Here is a 9,607-nt window from a genome sequence, read left to right on the forward strand (position 1 = left end):
CAGTTCCTTACTCGAAATAGCATAAGTAGAGTGTGTATGTGTAAAAGAGGAAGTATATGAAGCACATCTGAGAGATAAAAGAACAGGGAGTGAAAGCTGAAATAATATTACCAAAAGCCAGAGCTTCACTCTGAAGTTATGGGGACAGAACCCTTGCAATATTAGCAAGCTTATTAACGATATGAGCAAAGTCATTTATCTAACCATGCATACATGAATGTAGCTTTTTTTGAATGTGTCTCATGTGTACATACTCCGCTTTCCCTAGGTACAGCACTGCTAAAGCTCACTTTAATAGTATTGCTCATAATTTTGGCCAAGTGTTATAGAAAGACAAGTAGTTTTGCGATCAGTGGAGCTATCACTAGTCACAGCACATTTGACTCTCAATCTAGAGTCATCAGTGACACTGTGTGAATTCTATGCACTTTTTGACATTTACAAAGCAACACAAGAAACACTGTTTCATTGCAAAATGTGACAGGAATCTCTACTACAGAATTGTTGTCAAAGTTTTTAGAAACACACATACAATAGTTGTAATAATAAAAAATAAAGGAGTTTAAATAATGATGACATTTTGGGTAGGTTTTTCAGCTTTGCTGCTTCTGTGCACAACATGGATGAAATATGATTGCATGTGATGTAGATCATATGGTGCACTCACGTGAATTTATGTGCGTGTGTCATTCCAGGGAGTGACAAAAACATAAAAGGCATAAAAGACCATTTGTTTTAAGTGAGCTTAACTCACTTAATCCGACTGTTTGTTACAACCTTTCAAATGATAATGATTATTTGGTACAGTTTTGTTCTGAATATTGGCCTCTGAATTTTGAATTTAGTTAGAAATGATCCCTCTTTATATTTAGTGGCTTCAACTAGTATTTAACATACATTTATTAATCATTGGGCACAATGCACTTATTGTGTAAATACATGTTTTTACATTGTGCTTTAATAATAAGAATACCTGCATGTAATTACACCTGTAATTTATTTCTGTAATTACACTTATAGTTAGACTGATGACCCATCCCTTACACCTTAACCCACCGTTAAACCTACCCATACCACCAAACCTGTCCCTAACCTTACCTGTATCCCACCTCAATAGCAGCAAAAGTGTTTTGCAGTACATGAACACAATAAGTACACTGCACTTATTTTCTGACGCAAGTACATAGTAGTTAAGGCCACTTAATATGTGGATAAGTGGGACCAAAATTAGAAATGACTTTTTAATGCTTCATCTATTTTTATTTTATTTTTTATGATTTTAGCTAACTAGTCTACATTACTTATTTGAATCTAAAACAACTTTCATTTAGGACTGATGCATACTATATGAGTTTTCTGTCCTTTACAATTGCTGCTTGCCGTATTGTACTATACTATATAACAGGTGAGAAATCTACGACATTTTGTTGCTGATTTTAAAGTCCGCATGAATTCAGATTTGACAGTATTGACTTTTTAGTGCACATTGCTAGTCTTGACGCAGACAAATAATCCATGCAAGTTAATCCACAGAAAAAAAAAATGCTTGTCTTGGTAATCTTTAATCAAAATGTGAACATTTGCTTTCACTCTGGAATGGCATTACTTCTGTGAGTGAGAAATGGAGAGGAGGAACGCTAAAGTACAACCTGCTCTATGTTTAATATGCCATTTCAGTTAGAAATATTTCACGACACTAAAGTAAATACAACCCGAATTCCGGAAAAGTTGGGACGTTTTTTAAATTTTAATAAAATGAAAACTAAAAGACTTTCAAATCACATGAGCCAATATTTTATTCAAAATAGAACATAGATAACATAGCAAATGTTTAAACTGAGAAAGTTTACAATTTTATGCACAAAATGAGCTCATTTTAATTTTGATTTCTGCTACAGGTCTCAAAATAGTTGGGACGGGGTATGTTTACCATGGTGTAGCATCTCCTTTTCTTTTCAAAACAGTTTGAAGACGTCTGGGCATTGAGGCTATGAGTTGCTGGAGTTTTGCTGTTGGAATTTGGTCCCATTCTTGCCTTATATAGATTTCCAGCTGCTGGAAAGAGTTCGTGGTCGTCTTTGACGTATTTTTCGTATAATGATGCGCCAAATGTTCTCTATAGGTGAAAGATCTGGACTGCAGGCAGGCCAGGTTAGCACCCGGACTCTTCTACGACGAAGCCATGCTGTTGTTATAGCTGCAGTATGTGGTTTTGCATTGTCCTGCTGAAATAAACAAGGCCTTCCCTGAAATAGACGTTGTTTGGAGGGAAGCATATGTTGCTCTAAAACCTTTATATACCTTTCAGCATTCACAGAGCCTTCCAAAACATGTAAGCTGCCCATACCGTATGCACTTATGCACCCCCATACCATCAGAGATGCTGGATTTTGAACTGAACGCTGATAACATGCTGGAAGGTCTCCCTCCTCTTTTGCCCGGAGGACACGGCGTCCGTGATTTCCAACAAGAATGTCAAATTTGGACTCGTCTGACCATAAAACACTATTCCACTTTGAAATAGTCCATTTTAAATGAGCCTTGGCCCAGAGGACACGACGGCACAATCATGCCGATGAGTGATGCAGTGTCGTCTGAGAGCCCGAAGACCACGGTCATCCAATAAAGGTCTCCGGCCTTGTCCCTTACGCACAGAGATTTCTCCAGTTTCTCTGAATCTTGATGATGTTATGCACTGTAGATGATGAGATTTGCAAAGCCTTTGCAATTTGACGTTGAGGAACATTGTTTTTAAAGTTTTCCACAATTTTTTTACGCAGTCTTTCACAGATTGGAGAGCCTCTGCCCATCTTTACTTCTGAGAGACTCTGCTTCTCTAAGACAAAGCTTTTATAGCTAATCATGTTACAGACCTGATATCAATTAACTTAATTAATCACTAGATGTTCTCCCAGCTGAATCTTTTCAAAACTGCTTGCTTTTTTAGCCATTTGTTGCCCCCGTGCCAACTTTTTTGAGACCTGTAGCAGGCATTAAATTTTAAATGAGCTAATTAAGTGGATAAAAGTGTAAAATTTCTCAGTTTAAACATTTGCTACGTTATCTATGTTCTATTGTGAATAAAATATTGGCTCATGTGATTTGAAATTCCTTTAGTTTTCATTTTATTAAAATTTAAAAAACGTCCCAACTTTTCCGGAATTCGGGTTGTAGGTAGCGACTTCACACACACATTATATATGTTATTTAAATGTGAGTGTGGCAACCCATTTTTGGCATTTCAGTATATCCTAACTCAAAAAGATAGGACTTGGTCTTGGATGTCCAAAATAGCAGCCTGTAGGCATTGCAAATATGGCCGCTCAAGTGAACACACTTAACTTGAAAGGGTCTTTGACAATACAAGGTCTCTGAGACTTTGTCAGATTTACAGTGTTTGATATTTTACATCGTGAGTTGTACTACAACCATTGCTACAAGCTCCATGATTATTAAAAAATATATTTAACTCAAAATGCTATAATGTCTACAATGAGTATCCATATCAACTAATTGCCCGCTTATAAAGCTCATCTCCACCATCAATGTATAAATTATGAATCCCTAGACAATGTATTTTAACTATTTTTTTTAAAGGGGTCATGAACTGAGAAACCAAATTCGACCTGGTTTACATATTGTAAGTTTCAGAGCTAAAATTGTAGTCCAAAAACAGCTTTTATTTAAAACAATCTGACTTTTAATTGCAAACAGACTTTTATGAAAAGATGCAGATGGACTGACCATAATACCACAACTTGTAAGTAATCATGTCAATTCTAATGCTAATATGACTAATGTACAGTCAGAGTTCTTTATCACAAAATGATTTATTGCTGTTTATGTGTCAGCGAATGAAGCCAGTGACTAAACAGTCAACTTCTCACTCTTCCTTTTAGGAATATGGAAAAAAAAAATGTTCATGCAATTGTGTTAAACAATTAATATCAGTGGGTATTTACACCGAAGTCTTTAAGAAGAAATGGCCATTTAATCAGTTTTAAAATTAGAGAACTCAACAGAAAATCTAATATATAAATCCTAATACAGCAATGCTAGGGAATCATTATGGATATTTACCGGCAATCTAGAAATTCCTATTTGTGTTGCAATGTAGTTTAACAGATACTTGAGTTTTTACTTGCCCTATTACTTTAAAAAATGCTGACACTTTGAAAGATTACATCAACATGTCCTGGCCAAAATGCTAACAGATTTACTTTACCAGCAGTTTTAAGTTCTAAAATTATTGTGAAGGCCCACCTGCTTTCTTATTTAGAATCCAAGAATAGCATCTAGTTGCTACTGAAATTGCATTAGGGGTTCTGTATGAACAGCCCCTAACTCTACCCCGCAAATGACTGCATGTCATCTGACAGTAACAATTTGTCTAATGTGTTGATATACTGCTATGACATGTTTAAAATTCCTGCCCTGAGTAGGGCTCTATTTCAGGAATAGCATCTCTGCAGACATAAAACACCAAATGCAGACTAACATTTGACACTAAATATAATAGGATACAAGGCATTCGGTATTCTGTTATCACACAGGGTGTTTAAGACAGTGTTTCCCAGCCCTGCTTCTGGAGGCACTATAACAGTACACGTTTTCAAACTCAAACCCACCTGATTCAACTCGAGAGCTCGATGGTGGACTCCAAGACCTCAAGCGGTTGAATCAGATACATCCAAAAATCTGTACTGTTGGTGTGCCTCCAAGAACAGGGTTGGGAAACAACAGTTTAAAGAACAGATGGAAACACTCTATTTTGCAGTCTCCTTGTCACACGTTAGAAGAAAATTTACATGAAACTAACCCTAAACCTAGCCTTATAGTAAGTAAATGCTGTTAATTAATATTACTCAGTACTTAAATGTATAATTACACTGTAACAAGACATCTTAAAATAAAGTAATTGACACTGGCTGAAAAATGCAAAAATCTTCTTTTGTCAAATATTGACCGTCACTGAAAAAAACTTGTAAATACAATTTTGAGTACATATATCTATAAAATCGTCTAATTATATCTTATAATTTCTACTTAAATGAAAATAGCAGATCAAATTCATTTAAATATACAAAATGATTTCAAAATTAATTTCTAAATAATATAGTAATAACAATATACACATCTGATAACATTAAATTATATATAAAATTATTAAATTACCAAACATTCATAACTGACACTGACTGAAAAAAGCAAAACTCATTTTGTCAATAACTCATTATTTTGTCAATAACTGAGTCACAGAACAAACCTTGTAAATCAATAATTTGAGTGTATTTTGTATTAAATAAATCAGATTTTTTGCAATTTTGTGGACAGCTCTATTTATCTATCTGTAAAATGATCTAATATCTAATGATTCTCAATTACATAAAAATAGCAGACCAAATTTAAATATACACAAATAAATATTTACATAATGTCTAAATAATATCGTAATAACACTTAGATACTACATTATATAATATAAAATTATATATAAATTATTACTTAATAACAATGTAATTAATATATTTAGTAAATGAAATATATTTGTATGTATACTTAATAATCACATGTAAATGAATATTACATTTACTAAAATTTACAGTAAACAATATCTAAATAATATTGATTTATAACTTCTAAGCCAATAATGCACAGTTTTGCTATCATTCAATTATAACATGAAAGTATATACATTATTAAAATAATTAAAATTATTTAATAATATGATTTAATTATAGCAAATGAAATGGATCTTTATGAATTTATCAGGCATTTACCGAAGGAAAATGACCTCCAGTGTGATTGCCACATGTCATGGAGTCTATGCAGGCACAAACACAGCCACACCCTGGTCCCTGATGATGCTGCTTTCCTGGGAAGGTAGTGGGAGAGAGACGTTGGCTCTTTCTGCCAAGTGTGTGTGCTGTACGTATGTGCATGTGTTAATGTGTGATGCATAGGCAATGAGTATGGGGTGGGTTTTGGAGGGGAAATCCAAAGTTAATGAGCGATACTTTAACACCCAATCCCCCTTCTGGCTAGTCATGTTTCTATCTGGATTAAATACATGAATCCGAACACCCCTCCTCTAACTCACAAATACATGCTTCCTCCCTGTTTTGCGCTGCGGGCCCAGATGAAAAAACACACAACAGATGGCTTAGCGGCCTCTACAAGGGCATCTAGCCGTCTACATGCAGTTCGTTGGCAATGGAAATCATCGCACAAAATGTGTTCCAGTGTGCGTGTATTCTGAAATGCTTGCAGTGAGCGATACCATCGCCCGCTCGATTGTAGCTCTAGCTGACTTGTTACCATGGAAACACACTTTAGATGTCGCCTGTCTAGAAGGCAGCACATGCACACATACATGTATGCACCGAGTACACATTGTGCACAAAGCATAAAACACCATGTTTCATATGCAAGCTAGCTCAAAATAAATCTTGTTATCCATTCTTTCACGGTCTTATGTTACACCAGGATGGGTGTAGCTACTAACCAAATAAAACAATTCATGGATATAGATTTAGATATATAGATTTAAGATTATTCAATTATTCAATCCAATTCAATTAAATTTTTTGTGGCCTTAAACTGATTTTGGTGCGGCTTTTCTCAAAATTTGTGGTGATATTTGCTGCATTTCTTATTGTTTTGCAGTTAAAATATACCACAGACAACATTCTTCTAACATTGTTATGACTTTCATGACTTCGAGAACCATTGTAGGGCTCCAGGCTAACATTTGAGGACACCAGTGCCTACAGAAGTTCTACAGAAGGTGGCTCCAGCACCTGACAGTAAAGCCTAATCGCACATGTTGATCTCCCAGATGTCTGTTTGATGTCTGCATTTACATATGCAAGATGCATTTTTTAGAGTGTTTGCTCATCTGCAATCTGCAATACGTTGTGATAAGTTTCCTGTCAGATGTCAAAAAGAAATTTATTAGAATGCATGTAAAACAGCTTCTGAGACGTTTATCAGAGTACACAGCAGATGATTCACAGATCTTTAGCAGACGTTTTACAGATGACCTTGTGCTGTATAGGTAGATGAGATGCAGATAAAGTTAACTTTTACTACTGTCATTCATAATTTAATAAATACAAAAAATACATATCTGGCTGGTAAGCCATAACTCTCTGCAGCCATGTACTAGTGTAATTTAAGTTTTATATATATATTTATATATATATTTATATTTATATATATATATATATATATATATATATATATATATATAAAGTGTTTTCCTACATTATGAAACTTATAGCTTTATACATGGGGCAGAATGAACAAATAATGTGATCACATTAAAAAATATATTTTAAATTGGGTAATACTTTGAAGTGCTGGAAAAATTGTGTGAAGCATTTAAAAACCCTCGAAAACATTAGACCATTTCTGCAACAAGTTGTTCCTGTAGTTTTACTAAATCTATGGTGAATGGTGGCTGTGAATTGTGTTTATTGAACAATGTTTTTCCTGGTTTCCACATCAGCGTTGTTTGTTCTGATAATTGTAGCTTTAACAGAATTCTGCGCCGAATTTGAATGCTTCTCACAAGATTTCCAAGAGCTGATATTGATTCTGCAGTAAATTGGGACTACTTTTTTCACTGTATTTCCCAGTGTTGTGTATAACGGTGTCACGTGATTGAGATCAGCCCACAGCTCCAGCCCGAGCAGATAAATGGTTTGCGCTGCATAGATCTTCTTTTGGTTCTATGTCCAATGTAGCTCTTGTATATTGGTCATGATGAGAAAGCAAGGCTGTTCATTTCCATTTTTAGAACTCCTGCTTACACCTGATAGTAAGATACGTTTTGTTTGTTTGGATCACAAGTGGACAACTCAAAATACAAGTGTAAAAATGGTGTGAAACATTTTGATCATTTTGAAACACTTTCAATCACTTCCAGAGGTAATCAAAAACACATTCGACCGGATTGTTTTCATGGTGTAGATGCTAATCTGGTCGAATGCATTTGAGCAGCCAAAAAATACCACTTACCGACCTAAGATGTACAAGGACGTGTGCTTATTAGATTGTATTGAAACTTTGATGGGCCAAATCAGAAGTATTATTTTCTGATAACAACAGAAGTACAAGCATGTAATATTAGTGACCAACAACTTTGTCTTGACATTTAACATCATGTTTTAATGCCGACAGAAGGATCCGCCCATTTATTCTTCTCTTGACTTAATCAGCACTATGGGAGGGGGGGGGGGGGGTAATCTTGTCAGAATGGCTGAGAGGGCTAAAGTTATCGCGCCCTAATATTACATCTGCTTATACTTATTGCTGCTAGTGTTGTTAGCAAACATGGTGCACCTGGTCTCACTGGATGTCCGAGATGGTCCTTACTGGAGAACATAAGATCCAGGGGGCGTGGTTGGATCCAGATCCAAGTCCTCCCACCTTATATAGACCTAAACCAATCCGTCTCCACCCCCTGATCCCTAAACCAGCTAAGGACAGCCCTGGATCCAACCACATCCCTTGGATCTTGTGTTCTGCAGTGAGGGGCTACTGGGATGTCCTGCCATGGGGGTCCATCGTTTCATTTTCGTGCAATTTTGTATGTCTCGCAATGATTACTTATTAGGTCAGTAGGAGGAGAGTAGGTGGCCTTCTGTGGCCGCTCGAACAAATTAGACTACGCCACGACCTGGTCGAATGCATTTTCGACTACCTCTGCAAGTTGTCTAAAGTGGACAATCTCAAAACGTTTCACACCCCTTTTACACCGGTATTTAGTGTTGTCCACTTGTGATTTGATCGACCAAAACACATACCAAGTGTAAACAGTAGATAAGCCTTAACCCTTTGCAAAGAAATATAGTCCATTAAAATGTAGAAAAAACACTGCAAGCATCTGAAGGATCATGTGACACTGAAGACTGGAGTAATGATTCTAAAAATTCAGCTTTGCCTCATCAATACATTTTAAAATATATTAAAAAAGAAAACACTTGAAATCTAGAAAACAGTGAAACAGATTGAATTGAATGTAATTTAATAATCTTACAATTTGACTGATTTTACTGTATTTTAAATAAATTAAGCCTTGGTAAACATAAGAGACTTCTTCCAAAAAAAGAGTTTTTTTTCTCCAGTTCCCTGCTGTTCAGAGTGCTGTTTTCATTTTCTCACTTTGACTGAAGACTCCTGAGCTTCTAGCAATTCTTTAAAGGCTCACTATAAAATTAATACAGAAGTCCACCAAGGCCATTTTTACAACAATATGTCACCACAATGAGTCACATGATGGCACCAATGACAAGATAGAGCACAGAGTGATATGAGATATGAAAGTAGCACTGGTATGCTGCCATGGAAAACATTTGGTTAATTAAAACAATTTATCTGACCGCTGACTGCTTTAATGAACCAATCTAAACCAATATACTTTGTATATGCAGTAGATGGATGTAATGCATATACAAATGTTGGTCAAGTGGTGATTCATACACTAATAGTTCATACAAAATATGTTCCACAGAAGAAAGTCATATGAGGGTTAGTAAGTGATGACTCTTTTAATGAAAAAAAATACTTGAATTTTGGGCTGAACTGTTTCTTTGAGGATTCT

The sequence above is a fragment of the Carassius carassius genome, chromosome 29 (genome assembly GCF_963082965.1).
Source record: "Carassius carassius chromosome 29, fCarCar2.1, whole genome shotgun sequence".
In the NCBI taxonomy this organism is placed as follows: Eukaryota; Metazoa; Chordata; class Actinopteri; order Cypriniformes; family Cyprinidae; genus Carassius; species Carassius carassius.